We start from the raw sequence: 15705 nt of genomic DNA, 5'->3' as shown, positions 1-15705 counted from the left end.
CAAAGCTTCCACAGCTCGAGCCGGTGTTCACAGGCCCGCCACAGAGGCCTGCCCCTCCGCACCGCGCGAGGCCTCTGCCCAGCGGAGGTATAACACAACATACGCTGTATTTGTAAAGCGCAAGTTCACCCACGGGTATCTTGGCTCTGAATAACAGATGTTTATTGCTACCCAAGTCAATGGAGCTCATTTTATCGGCCTCAGAAGGATGAAAGGCTGAGTGGATCCACCAGGATTTGAACCTGTGCCCATGAGGTCGAACACAGGCTCCTACAGTGGACGCATTAATCCACTAAGCCATCAGACCCAACTCACATATGTACAAGATTTCACGCAGGCACTTTTGCGAGGCGCACAGGCGCCGGAACGCCCACCCTGCGTGGGAACACCCCCATTGTGGCGCTGGGCTTTATAATGTGACGCATCTCCCTAGATGCGTCACGTTATAAATGCCTCGCACAGGATGCGCCACGTTTACGCCGCTGTTGCGTCACGCAAGGCGGCGTAAACGTGGCGCAAGGGGCTTGTAAATCTGCCCCCAGGAGTTCAAAGCAGAGCCCCCAATGTATTAGCCATTGTAAATTATTGTAAACGACAGTCAGTGAATGTGAAAGAGTGAGTAGGTGTAAGTGTGCTTGTGAGTGATAATCAGTCGGCGTGAGTGTGTGAGTATGTTTGTGTGTGAGTGGCAGCGAGGGGAGTGAGTATCAGAATGAGGAAGTGGGAGTCTGATTTAGTCAGAGTGAGTAAGGAGAAGAGGGAGGGAATGACAGAGTGGGTGAGTATAGTGAGACTAGGCAGGATAGTGTGCACGTGAGAGTGTGTTTGTCAATGGTAAATGCAGCTAGGAGGAGCCTGTAGCAAATATTATGCTCTGCCACTTTAAGAAATCACCAGCCACCACTGCTCATGTCTGTGGGAATACAGTACAGACCTCCTGTGGGCAGAGCTCCCGCTGTGTGCTTTGGGTTCAGACTATTTATGGGTAGAACTCTTTCTGTGTGCTTTGAGTACAGACCGCCTGTGGTAGTGCTCTCTCCATGTGCTTTGAGTACAGACCGCCTGTGGGTAGAGCTCCCACTGTGTGCTTTGGGTTCAGACTATTTATGGGTAGAACTCTTTCTATGTGCTTTGAGTACAGACCTCCTGTGGGTAGAACTCTTTCTGTGTGCTTTGAGTACAGACCTCCTGTGGGTAGAACTCTTTCTGTGTGCTTTGAGTGCAGACCTCCTGTGGGTAGAACTCTTTCTGTGTGCTTTGAGTCCAGACCTCCTGTGGGTAGATCTCTTTCTGTGTGCTGAGTACAGACCTCGTATGGGTAAAACTCTCTCAATGCTTTTAGTACCGCCTTCGTGTGCGCAGACCCCTCTTGTCTGCTTTGAGTGCAAACATCTTTTGGGTAGACCTCTTCCTGTGTGCTTTGAGTACAGACCTCCTGTAGGTAGAGCTCCGTGTGTGCTTGGGGTACCAACCTCCCGTGTAGGGAGACCAGGATTGACAGGATTGCCCTGCTTTTTCCACCACCTGTACCAACCTATTTTAGTAAATGTAGTACATATTTCAGATTTCAAAGACAGTTTCTGACCATACATGGAAACAAGTTTTCACGTGTGCCAGTGCAAAAGTATTTGGCAACACGTATTCGAAAGCTGTTTAGTTAACCCAGGTGAAATTATCTTTAATAGTCGTTTTTAATTACTCTTAGTGCCACGTTGTGTGTATTTTCTATTTTGGTAATTATTATCAGTTAAGTCATTCTCTGCCCCTCAGTCAATGCGAAGTGCAGCTCTGTAGCTATGTTCGTGGAATGACTCAGTTGATAGTTTTCTGTGCTTAGTTTGTAAAAGAAGGAGTGTCGGTCCCAAAGCTCTGCTAAGAAGCCTGCAGCCAGTGCTGTTTAATATCAGCATGACGAATGCCAAGGCTGGTAATCTCGAGACCCCTTCATGTCCCTTTAATCCACTTCCAGACGCTCCCACCCCATTATCTCACTCTTGCCGATCCCTGCTTTCTCCCTTTGTGATGGTTTTTCCATCTGTCTTTTCTTCCTCCTCATTTCCATTTGAATGCTTTTCCATCTCTTGCTCTAGGTAAACGTTTTATGAGGAAGAGTAAGTGCTGGTCCCCAAAAATGAGTGCCGGTGCTCCCCACCAGCAAACACCGGCTCAAATTAGGCACTATTTGCTTTCAACATATGTTCAACCTATTCCTGTGGCTAGAGCTCTCTCTACGTGTGGAGGTGAAAACATACTGTGGGTAGAGCTCTTGCAGTGTGCTTTGAGTATAGACGTCCTGTGGGTAGAGCTCCCTCTATGTGCTTTGAGTACAGGCCACCTGTGGTTGGAGCTCTCTTGTTGTTCCAGGCACCTCCTGTGGCTAGAGCTCTGCGTGGTGTTCCAGGCACCTCCTGTGGGTAGAGCTCTCTGTGTTGTTCTAGGCACCTCCTGTGGCTAGAGCTCTCTGTGTTGTTCCAGGCACCTCCTGTGGCTAGAGCTCTGCACGTTTTTCCAGGGCACCTCCTGTGGCTAGAGCTCTGCGTGGTGTTCCAGGCACCTCCTGTGGGTAGAGCTCTCTGTGTTGTTCTAGGCACCTCCTGTGGCTAGAGCTGTCTGTGTTGTTCCAGGCACCTCCTGTGGCTAGAGATCTGCGTGGTGTTCCAGGCACCTCCTGTGGGTAGAGCTCTCTGTGTTGTTCCAGGCACCTCCTGTGGCTAGAGCTCTGCGTGATGTTCCAGGCACCTCCTGTGGCTAGAGCTCTCTGTGTTGTTCTAGGCACCTCCTTTGGCTAGAGCTCTGCATTTTGTTCAAGGCACCTCCTGTGGCTAGAGCTCTGCGTGTTGTTCCAGGCACCTCCTGTGGGTAGAGTTCTCTGTGTTGGTCCAAACACCTCCTGTGGGTAGAGCTCTCCGTGTTGTTCCAGGCACCTCCTGAGGCTAGAGCTCTGCGTGTTGTTCTCCTGTGGCTAGAGCTCTGCGTGTTGTTCCAGGCACCTCCTGTGGCTAGAGCTCTGCGTGTTGTTCCAGGCACCTTCTGTGGGTAGAGATCTCTGTGTTGTTCCAGGCACCTCCTGTGGGTAGAGCTCTCCGAGTTGTTGTAGGCGCCTCCTGTGGGTGGAGCTCTTGTTCCAGGCACCTCTTGTGGGTAGAGCTCTCTGTGTTGTTCTAGGCACCTCCTGTGGGTAGAGCTCTCTGTGTTGGCCCAGGCACCTCCTGTGGCTAGGGCTCTGTGTGTTGTTCCAGGCACCTCCTGTGGGTAGAGCTCTCTTTGTTGTTCTAGGCACCTCCTGTGGGTAGAGCTCTCTGTGTTGTTCCAGGCACCTCCTGTGGGTAGAGCTCTGCATGTTGTTCCAGGCACCTCCTGTGGGTAGAGCTCTCTGTGTTGTTCTAGGCACCTCCTGTGGTTAGAGCGCTCTGTGTTGTTCCAGGCACCTCCTGTGGGTAGAGCTCTCTGTGTTGTTTCCAGGCACCTCCTGTGGGTAGTGCTCTGCATGTTGTTCCAGGCACCTCCTGTGGGTAGAGCTCTCTGTGTTGTTCTAGGCACCTTCTGTGGGTAGAGCTCTCTGTGTTGTTCCAGGCACCTCCTGTGGGTGGAGCTCTGCGTGTTGTTCCAGGCACCTCCTGTTGGTAGAGCTCTCTGTGTTCCAGGCACCTCCTGTGGGTAGAGCTCTCTGTGTTGGCCCAGGCACCTCCTGTGGCTAGAGCTCTGTGTGTTGTTCCAGGCACCTCCTGTGGGTAGAGCTCTCTGTGTTGTTCTAGGCACCTCCTGTGGCTAGAGCTCTCTGTGTTGTTCCAGGCACCTCCTGTGGGTAGAGCTCTCTGTGTTGTTCTAGGCACCTTCTGTGGGTAGAGCTCTCTGTGTTGTTCCAGGCACCTCCTGTGGGTGGAGCTCTGCGTGTTGTTCCAGGCACCTCCTGTTGGTAGAGCTCTCTGTGTTCCAGGCACCTCCTGTGGGTAGAGCTCTCTGTGTTGGCCCAGGCACCTCCTGTGGCTAGAGCTCTGTGTGTTGTTCCAGGCACCTCCTGTGGGTAGAGCTCTCTGTGTTGGCCCAGGCACCTCCTGTTGGTAGAGCTCTCTGTGTTCCAGGCACCTCCTGTGGGTAGAGCTCTCTTTGTTGTTCTAGGCACCTCCTGTGGGTAGAGTGCTCTTCGTGTGTTTGTGGGTACAAACAGTCTGCGTGTACAAACCTCTCTTCCGCTGCTGTAAATAGCACACTTGGAGAGAGCCCTCTCACTCTGCTATGACGCTGCTACGTCAATTCCTTACGCCTGCTTGAAGCAGGCGTAAGTACTGACGCAGCATGTTAAGTATTGGGCTGCCCTGAGCATTGCTGGAGTTGCGTCGCGCTTGCGACGCGACTCCAGCGATGCGCCGCCCTTATGTCACGAGATGCGTCACGCATCTGCCTACCCTTGCACCACGGCGCGCCGCATTGTAAATGCGACGCATCTGCCGTGACGCAAGGGTAGTTTTGCGTAACGCATTTGGTCTGGCGCATCTCTGCTGATATGCAGAGATGCGCCAGAACTCGTAAATATGCCCCCTGGTATATAGGTGCTCTGCTTTAAGAAATAGGATTCAGGAGTCCCCTCAGGCTTCTCCTCCTCACTCACTCATTCTGACTCACTAACACTCCGTCACTCCCTTCCTCATACTCACTTTCACTGAGTCATACTCACTCTCCTATTCACTTATTCTCATGCACTTTCACTTTCAGTGGCACTCTGAAGCGCTCTCACTCTCACTCAGTTTCATTCACTCTGAATCACACATTAACAGAGAAACAACACTGTTTTTTTAATTAACTTACATTGGAAGGCAACTTTGAGGTTCCACTGAAGCAACAGGACAGGAGTCCAGCATTGGACATCAGAACCAGAAACTATGACTACAGAAAATGAGACAGACAGACCAGCAGGGCCAGTACTAAACAAGCATTTGCAATGCAATGGATCGCGCATTTATGAGAGTTTGAGCTATTGGCATTGTAAATGACAAAACCTTTCATTTATGTGCTGCTTTTAGAATAGATAAATAAAAGGTACTGTCATTTACAATGCCAGTAGCTTAAACTCTTGCAAATGTGAGACCAATTGCAATGCAAATGCGTGCTATAAAAAAAAGCGCCAACTTGAGAGCGTGTCCTGCCTGACAGCACTATTTGAAAAAATAGCTCTTGAAGGCTGTAAATAAAGCCTACCGAGCAACAACACATGTAACAGGGGGTGTTGCCAGGGCTGGTTACAAAATGAGACAAGGTGTTACTAAGGAGGGACTACAAAGACTTATGACCAATAAACAGCTACAGTTTATAGTGGACAATAACACAAGCCAATGAAAAATGTGGGCGGTGATTCAAATCCCTACCTCAATACAGCAAGCCTCGCTCATGTGCTGCCCAGGCTCGACCTAAAAAAGGGGTAGACGCACCTCAACCCCTCTACCGGCTTTTTAATAGGATTAGAAGCACAGTCCTATCAGAAGGTTGGAAATGCTTAGGAACTTGCTCCTGCTCCTCCGTGTGGTTCCTCATTGGCTTCATGGATGCACTGAGGCTTGTGCAATATGTCTGCTAAATAAAATGGATTGTGTTTCTGTGAGAGGATCATAAATCTTTTTGCAGTTTTATATAGCACAAATTCGACCTAAAGGTATTTGAGAGCTTTACATGAGCACCAGGCACATTATAAAAGGTTGGGTTACATTTTTTGAGGCATGGGGAGATCAAGTGATTTGCCCAAAATTACAGGTTATTGAGCCGACACTCAAACCTGGGTCCCCAGTTTCAAAGTTGGCAGTTCTAGCCGCGATGCCACGTTATTTCCCCAGTTGAATTATGACTGCACATGGGGGATCTCGTTCCATTGGAGAATTTGGCACACTGTACACAAAGGTAGTTATCCACACACAAGACCTATACACACTGCATCAGGAGTGAGATCTCTCACAGGTCTTCACCCAAAGCACAGGGAGATTGTGGTAAACCCCGACGGTTTGTACCCACTGCACAGGGAGCAAATGTTCCTGATAGGGGGTCCATGTGGCACAGGAAAAAAATTGGCTTTTTTGCCCTTTCAGTAGAGATGGAAGAGAGTGATCACAAAAACACCATAGACATGGCTTCTATTGTAAAAAATATCCTATTATCTTGGCTGTTGTGATGCCCACTGATTGCCACTGGGTGGCATAGGCTAGCTGTTTCCCTGTGATTAGTCATACTCCGAGCACTGGAATTATGCAACAGGAGAGCACCAAATGATGGGTCAGGCTTGAATAAATTGTGCAGAAAGAAAAGGTAAATTATGCAGCATAATGCAGCACATTTTAGGATAGTAATACTTCAGTATGCTGCCATTTTTACCTGTGTTAAAACTGGCTTAGCAAAAGTTTCACCTTTTTAGTACCATTTTAACACTCAAATGCAGGAACAAGGTACTGAAAGTTGACCAGTCAAACTTTGTGAATGGTCTTACATTGCGCTGCAACACATGCTTTGCCGTGGATGCATCGAAACTAAGCCTTAACCAACATTTCAAAACAATACTTGAGGTTGCTGCTCCAACAGGTAAGGCTCCTGAAATCAGATTGTCCTATAGGGAAATAGCAAGCTGCACTGAGAGGAAAGGCTGGTGATTTTGAAAGGCTGGTTTGACTGGGTCAGTCTCTCTGAAACGTGTCACCCTTTCATTAGCAAAAATGTGTTGGGGGAGTTGCACCTTTGGGAAAGCGAGAACAAAACCAGCACAGACATTGTAAGAAGTGTGAACAATGTAACTACATTTGTTATGAATTGGTTTGACTTACATACTGACTTCTTACGCTTAACAAACAAATTCATAGATAACCAAAAACTCACTCATATAGGCTTCCCTGCCTCATCCGGGAACATGTATGTATGTATGTATGCATGTATATGGTGTTTCTATTGCGCAAACCTAGCCAAAAGGCAGCAGAGTGCTGTACAAGGTCAGAGGCAAGCATACATTCAATGAGTAACAGGAGAGGAAGTTGGATTGTGGATGGTTAATGCGTTGTGATGTAGTGTTCTTTAAAGAGGTGAGTCTTCAAATCTTTCCTAAATTGGAGCAGCGCTGGGGAGGTCCTGATGGATTCAGAAATGTTGTTTCAGATCCTGGGCGAATCAATGGAAAATGCCTGCTATTTTGTTTATTTGCTTTTACATTTCCTAGTCTGATAGCACCCTGGCTGCAACTCATGGCACTCCCACATCTCCACACCACCGGCCCCCACCTCTCCACCCCTCACAGTCTCGCCTCTGCAGATCATATGATCGCACCACTCACAGACTTATTGTCTGACCTCTCCAGACCTCACTGTCATATTTCTCCATATCTCACAGTCCCATATCTCAAGACTTCATGATCCCACGTGCCCAGATCTCACCGCCCACCTCTACAAACCTTGCAGTCCACATTCTCCAACCTCATGTTCTCACCTCTACAAACTTGCAGTTTCACATCCTCAACCACAGGGCCCGCCTTTCCAGACCTAAAATTTGCACTATTCCAGATGTTATTGTTCCGTCTTTCCAGACTTCTCAAGCCCACCTCTCCAGACATCTCAATCCTAACCCTGCAGACCACAAGATCCCATCTTTTCAGACTTTATGGTTTAATCTCTTCAGACGTCCCGGTCCCACCTCTGCTGTCCTACCACTCTCCTCTCTTCAGATTGATCCTTTCCAGATCTCACGGGTTCACTTCTCAAGGCCCTAAGGTCCCAACCTATGATGCGACCTCTCAAAATCTTGCAAACCCACCCCTCCAGACTGTGAAGTTCCACCTCTCCAGACCTAGCAGTTCTATCTCTCCCGATTCCCTGATCTCATTTTCACCTTTCTCCAGATCTCAAGGCCCAACAGTCCGTACCTTCTGGTCCGAGTACTCTAGACCTAATTTTCTCAACTCTCCAGACCTCATGGTCCAACGTACCCAGACCTGAGGATCTCATATCTTTGGACTTCAAAGTCCCACCCCTTTAGCTCTCACAGTCCCAACTCTCCAATGTCTAGACCTTCACCTCTACATTATTATAATCCCACATCACCCACTACCACTGTCACACTGCCATGTGTACAGAACTCACTGTCACACCTCCCCAGGCCTCCCCTCCCACCTCTCCAGACCGTGTGGTAACATTTCTTCAGCCTTATTATCCCACCTCTCCAGAACTCAAGGTCCCATCTCTTTAGGCCTCATAGTTCCATCTTCCTATATCTAATTTTCCCAATACCCCAGACCACAAAGTGCCACCTCTGCAGATCTCATGGTCCCACCTGTGCAGCCCTGACAGTCGCATCTCTCGAACCTTACTAGCCCATCGCTCCTGGACTTACAGTCTCATCTTTCCAGACCACCATTGGCCCCCAAGATCCATGTATCCAAACATTGAAGTCCCACCTCGCCAGACCTCACTGTCTCACATCGCCATACTTCACAATACCACCTCCCTTGACCTCATGGTCCTCTCATTGTGGAGTTTACTGACCCACCTCTCCTAGACCCCACAACCCAACTCCTACAGATATTATGATTCCACTCTGCTGGACTGCACTCGACCATCTCTCTTTAACTACTATTTTGCCTCTCTGGACCTCGCTGCGGCAGCACTCCGGATCTCACTATTGCACCTCTCGGCAACACACAGCTCCACATTTCCTGAATTCATTGTTTCACTTCCCTTGAATGTTAGAAAGTGCATTGTGGGGGTTAGAGCAATCAGGGGCTACTGGTTTCAAATTCTGACAATTTGAGTATTTTCCCTCTCGCATTCTGGGGCTGTCGCACTACTGGACACAAATCTGAACACGACATCCTTTTAGCATTTGGCTCTCGGGGTAGTGACCTTAATCCAAGTCTTACCCAAGGATGTGGTGTATACTAGAAACTAATAACTCAGAAAGGCTCACAATGACAATTAATGAATCAATATCCAGAACAGTGTTTGCACTTAAAAAGAAAAAGCATTAATCTACACAAAGCTAAAACCACATACAAAGCACATTTACAGAAAGAAACAATAGACAATCAGTTACAGGGATATTTAACACAGAGTGACCTTGTGCACGAGCCCTTACCCAGCAGATTTAGTCTGGGTTTATGCCCAGTGCTCTGCCCATTCCCACTGCCTTGGTCATAGGGTTTTCCATCGTACGTTAGCTCCTGTGTTTTGAACTTCAGGTAGGATTTTTAAAAATGGGACAAGAGCGTTAACTTTGGTCCAAGCTTGTGAGCAGAGCAAGCTTTGTGGATGCTCCCTGGACTTCACTCCTGTTTACGAACAGGCAAGCGCAGTTTTCACCTCCATGAAGACTGTCGGTGGCTAGTGTAGCCATGTCAATGAGGCACATGCTGGGCAAGGGGGAGTCTTCCCTGCCTTGCTGAGCCCCATTCCTCGCTGACAGGACTCCCTTGTCTTCCTCAGACCCGGTGCTCAAACCCACCACCTATCCCGATAGATGAGCCCGCTTCTACGCCACATGCTGACCCATGGAAGGAGAGGTGGCCGAGAGAGCTCACACTCAGGGGGAAGAGCAGGAGTCCTGAGGGGGGCCTGAAGTTGTCCTCCCGGGCTTGCTCACTGAGATCTCTGGGCTGTGGCTTGACGTGGATAGAAAGTCCATTCTCCATGAACATCAATACGCAGAACATTGAAACTACTGATCATGACTGACTTATCCTCGTGGTGGGGAGGGTTGGAGGGAGCGAGTCATGGGGAGGAACTACAGGGGGTATACTACCAGAATATCTAGATTTTAATGTCAATTTGCCCAAATATTGTACCAGAAAATTTGGACTACTGGGATATTGCAAAGGCAAGTAGAGATAAGTAAGTATAACTTTACTGTACTTAAACATAGATTTAGCTTGGTGATAAATATATATCTTCAAGGTACTTGGATGTGGAGTTAAGAATAATAGATCTATACTTACCGGTATTTGCTTGAATACATGATATTCAGGCAGTCTATATTTTTGTCACAACATTTTGGCAGGTCATTGTTTTTCCTCGATATTCTAACATGCAACCCCTGAGGGACGTAGACTTGCTCTAGTCAGAGAATTAAAGGGTAATATCTCTGCAACTGCTGCCTTGATTTCCAGGCGGTTTGTGAGCTGTATTGAGTAATCCTCACCTAGCAACCATATTGATAAACTTCCGGCCAGGAAGGGAGATCAAATCATCTTGAGGTTCTGTTGGGGACCACAAGGGGCACCTGATGATAAGAGACAGAGAGCCCTCGCCACAAAGATCACTGATCATCCACTGGGCACCCGCAGTGTTGATGTTAGAAGGTTTCTTCACCCCTCCTGCACCCATCTTTAGTTCCTAGGCAGCGGGGATGTGGTCGCCTCTTCTAGATTGTTTTCTTCTGCCAGGGTGCACTTCAAGACCATGGTGGATTCTACCCTCAGGGCAGATCCTGTCCAGCAGGTTTCGAGTCCCAAGTTCAGTTCCCAACTTGGAGAGGAGCTGACAATCAAATATTATAGATGTTTTAAATGAAATGTGATTTTGTGGTTTAGTGTTTTTAATTATACGCTTTTATGGATTCATGCAAATCCAAATAAAGGTTTTACGACTGACTGACTGACTGACCGTCCAGCAGGTTTCAGAACCCACGTCCAGTTGCCAACTTGGAGGGGAGCTGCCAATCAAATAGTCCAGTTGTGGATCTTAATGGCCTTACAAGCACACTAGTCTGTGACTCTTGCCCTTGGTCATGAGATTCCGAGCACTTTGCCAGGGCCGGTTTTGGTTCCCAGTCCGGCCTTGCCACTATCCCCCACCAGAATCCGAAGTCAGGCAGCAGCGACACCTTTGGAAGCAGGATGAATTTCCCTGGACCTGCCGGCCCTTAAAAAATGAAAAGAAAAATCCGGTGGATCGTCAACTTCTTGATCTTCTCCTAACCTTGGCATGCAAGGTTATTCTGTGTAAGTGGAAGAATCCTTCTGAGGTGTCATTCAAAATGTGGCAAGATTAGCTGTCCTTTCTGAGAGGTGCAGATAACCCTACATTACACTCTTCACCAAGTCGCATCTCCCATAAAAAACTTTGGAAGGCCCTGGACGCTTCCTCATTCTCGTTCGACCCCCCTTAGGGCAATGCGCTATTCTCAAGGCATCCTGTTCTAACCAGCAAACCTTCGGGGCAAGACTTGACCCTAATGTGCATCACTTGATGGTTTCGCAAATGCGATTGTATTCATATATACGTTATATGTATGTAAATGCATGACCACTGCTGATGTCTCTTTTTGTTTATTTAGGTCTTGTATATGATGAATAATTTGTGTTGTTTATTTATTTATTTTTTATTGTTTGCCTCCCTGATCCTTATTGTATTGTATTGTCTTGTACTTTGTTTTTATTTTTGATTTGAAAAATAAAAATGATTTGAAATAAAAATAAAAAAAAATGAAAAGAAAAGTTTTCATTTTTTTCTTGTAAACGCATCCCATTTTTCTTTAAGAAAAACAGGCTGCATTTTTTTTTAACTTGCTATATTTATAAAAGCAAACACAGATATGGTGGTCTGCTGTCCCCAGCAGGCCACCATCCCTATGATATGTAAGATTCCTAAGGGGTCGCAAAATGTAACCTACCTCATTAATCTTAATGAGGTTGGTCTATATCGACCCCATCAGGAATAGCAAACAGTGTCATAGACACTGTTGTACATTCTACTGTGCGAGTTGCAAATTGTGAGTCGCAAAATGTCGCAATTTGCAACCCGCTAAATAGAATTCTTGTTCATCTGGCCCCTAGTCTTCCTCAGCCTGGAAAGAGGACAGTTGTGCTTTGCGTGCTCCTCCTGACCTCACAGCCACACTTTGAGTTGCTATTCACTTGCCAGGAGCTCTCTCCCTGAACATGTATGATTATCATGTGAACATGTGTGGTTATCATGTGAACATGTGTGATTATCATGTTACCTGAGGCAAAAAAATCCTAAACTTTGCAGAGACTGTCAGCGACTTGCAAGGAGGGGTGCATGTTCTCCATTGCCGCGTAAGAGACATTTCAATCCTAACATGTACCGACTGTATACGTCTAATAGGCTGCTTTCCTGCTTCAAAGTATAGTTATAGATATATTAGACATGGCTGCATTTCTATCAACATTATTGAGGAATCGGGTCACATGGAGAGGCTACTAGAAAGCCTCAGATGCTGCATAAAATAAGAAAATAACTTTTTAAATACTTTGAACCGTGTGCTCATGTCACCTGACATAAACGGTAGAAGTGGGCATCTCGTGTAGTTTTTTAGGTCTCGCCTAGCAGCGCAGCGCAAGGGCAGCTCGCCTTGGCGAGACCTATTGTCCTCAGTTTCTTGGCCGAAGGGGGACAGGAGATGTGCACCCGTACGGACAGGAGATGTGCACGCGTACGGGTCATGTGTATGCATGCACATCTCCTGTCCCATATGGGTCATGTGTACGCAGGCACAGCCCTCCCTGTCTCATGCTCGCTGTGCCTGCGCAGCCAGGAGATGTGCACGCGGAGACATCTTGTTAAGAAGATGTAACTCGCTCATCGGCAGTGGGGATCCGTGCTGGTCGTCGGTCGGGGATCGGAGGGGGTAAAGAGCAGAGTACACACAGTCTGCTAGTTTCATCCCTGCAGGCTGAGCAGCAGTCAAAGGCAGGCCATCCCCAGTTCCCTAGTGCCTCTTTGTGTCGTCACAAAGCACAGCATGCATCCAATGGGGGCCGCCTATATTTCCATGCCCAGTTACTGTGGCGGTTTGTCTGTAGGGATCATGGCGGCCGCGCGGTCTTGCACAACCTACCGCTGTGTCTGTTCCCAACGTGCCTCCTCGGGTAGAGTCCTGCAGCTGCCCCGCTCCTCAGCAGATCTTCACCACCGCGGACCCGGTGGAGCGATGCGGGTCGGGATCTCCACATCAGCGATCTTGTTCCACCTCAATACCTCTCGCCGTGCCGCAGCCCCCGTCCTCGCCTCTGTGGTCTCTCCTGTCAGCCACCCCTACCCCCCCAACAGTGAGAAAGCATCAACTATAATACCGCATGGTCAGCAACAGTTGGCGCGTCAGCCGGGCACTGCAGTATGGAAGCGTTGCTGGAGGGCAGCCTCTAGTCCGGCGGGGTCAGGCGATCCCAGGCTCTCCTGTGGCCCCTGTCACCGGCCTCCGAGACCATGCCGAAATGCTCTCTCCCTCTGAAGATTTCAGCACAGCAAGTACTGGTCTATGCCAACGCTCAGGGTTTCAGGACTGCCTAGGTTCGTTGCACGTACATATCAGTCCTCTAGATGTGGTTTGGACAGTTTTTAATGGTGGTTTGCGAGTAAATTCGAGCTGCCTTTGTGGGAGCCCCAAGAACAAGCAGTGATCTTGGTGGATGTCGCGGACAAGCCCCCCCACCCTTCCTCTAACTTGAAAGCATTGGAGACTTGCTGTTGTAGAGGGATGTACTGTCATTGTCTTTCGTTAATATCCCTTCCGAAACTCTGAAAGGGGCCTAACTGTTGGAGGAACTGCAGCACAAGCATAGTGTGCCCAAGAGATGCTGCAGTGGCTTAATAGTCTTTGAAATGTTCACGGGCAGAGTCAACCTTGTTTACAAAGTGACAGGACCTTTTTGAAGGGCTTGTCCGCAAGTGACTGCTGGATGTCACTAAAGAATCCGGCAGAAATACTCTAAGGGTGACACTTTACCACTATGCTGGTCCTGACTGCTCTGCCCTGGCCGTCAATGTCCAGACCCGATCTAATGGAGTACCTTCCTAGTCTTGGATTTCCTGAATAAGGCACTGGAGGTCTAGCCTGACATCATCCTGGACTGTGGGAAAAATGTCCGCCGCCATGTCCCATAACAAGCAAGTGTATCTCCCCAAAAGGCAGTTGGTACTGACAAACCTTAGGGCAAGGCTGGCAGAAAACATTTGTGAACGCCTCCTGCATTTCAACTCCCTGCCTGGCAGGGTGGTTTGAAATGCGTTGGGATTGACACGGCTGGTGGAAGCAAGATTTCAGGGGAAGGGTGCTGGAATATCAAGGCAGGGTCCCCTGTGGCAGGCCTGTGCCATCTTCCAATGTTTCTTTTGACTGGATGGCAAGATTCTGGGTTTGCCCAGGTGCCCAACAGCGTGTCGTTAAGTGCCTCATTAAAAAGCAAAGAGGTTCTTGGTAGCGTTTGTCCTGGATGAAGGTACACTGTGAGAACATTCATCTTCACTTCAGTAGTAGGAAGCGGGAAGTCCAGTACTTTTGCTGCCCTACTCATCACTGCTGTGAAAGAGGCAGACTCCTATGATCAGAGTACTTAATGGTGATTGAAGGCCAGTATCTGGGAATGTATCCAAGCCACGTATTTCCTGATATTCCAGAAATACATTTTCATCACTCTAGACATGCCTGTGTTCATTTTTTTTAGAATTGTAAAAATACCGTAGGTTTCAGCTGGAATAAATAAGCTCACAAAAACTGTTAAAGTAGGTTTAAATGGTAGACGTGGGGCGTTATTTGTTTTAGCTGTTTCAAGATGGGACTTGCAATTGCCTCTCCGGGTGTACTACACATCCAGATATAGTTATCTCGTGGTCTTCTCACTTTTTGAGCTGCTAAACTTTGGTTACTAGGAGGCCCCAGCAGGTAATTATTTTTGTTTTACGAGTGTTACCTATTAAATAATTGTTATGATTGTATATGCGACTTGCCTCCAGAACCTGTTGCAGCCCAATTAGAGTACCATCAGAGCAATGTTGTCATCTCAACATTGAAGAAGCAGTGCATGCGGGGTTTCCAAATTTGGGTGGAAACTTTCTGACACCATTCAGAGAATCTATCATGTCTGCTGTGTACAAAATAATTAGAAGTATTGCTAACACACTGGCGAGACAGTCAGCCGTGCAGGAAAGGACATATTAACTGCTTCTATGGACAAACCGACGTGTGTGCCAGGACACAAGTGCAAGCACTGTGTAGTGGGAGATATCAGGCAGTATTTAAAGACGTACGCGGACCCCAACAGATAAAATCAAAAAGATATTGCTAGTCACATCCAAAAGCACCACTGTTATACAAACATCTGTAAAGTTTATGAATCTGCTCTCTTCTGTCTGCCTCTTGTAGTTCTCAGCCAGTCCGGGTTGTGTGACATCCAGTTTAGAGTTCACCTGATAAGCGAAAATATGTATTTCATTATAAAACATTTAGACTTCCACAGGTCTATATTTAGCTTCATATTTTGATATATCACTATCACTAAATACAGGACTGATAGTGATTATTTTTTCCCTTACTGGTGGCACTATCACTACAAATGAATTAAAAGTTATTAAAGTCCTTAATATATCTAGTAATAAAGAGCCTGAGCGACACCACGTGTCAGGTACAGCCAAAAAGCACTAGGGGAGTTACCTTCAAGCCCCCAATTCAGATTTATGAGACAGGAAAGGCTGATCGAGAAGTCTGGCTGACTACAAGCCATGAGTCAAACCCCAGAGTTATTCGTCTGAAAGGCTCTCACCTGAAAGACTTCTTGCAAAAGCAAAGCACACACTGAAAATAGTTTGAACATTTAGGAAGCTAATGTGTTTGGGACGATATCCAATCAGTAACAAGCTTGGATGCATTAAGAGTTGCTCCAATTGCAATTTAGGGGCCTAAAAGCTGAGGTCATCGAAACAATGTAAAGAACCTACAAGAAGAAAAGATTAA

At 47.5% G+C, this 15705-nt stretch overlaps 1 protein-coding gene across 1 annotated transcript in view; it reads left to right on the top strand.

The window, feature by feature from the left end:
* SPDEF (SAM pointed domain containing ETS transcription factor) overlaps nucleotides 1–15705 on the top strand; it is an 84093-nt gene that overhangs the window by 32062 nt on the left and 36326 nt on the right. The gene's annotated exons all lie outside the window — the stretch shown is intronic.

This window comes from Lissotriton helveticus, chromosome 5_1 (genome assembly GCF_964261635.1).
Source record: "Lissotriton helveticus chromosome 5_1, aLisHel1.1, whole genome shotgun sequence".
NCBI classification, from domain to species: Eukaryota; Metazoa; Chordata; class Amphibia; order Caudata; family Salamandridae; genus Lissotriton; species Lissotriton helveticus.
This window is presented reverse-complemented; position numbering and strand designations above follow the sequence as displayed.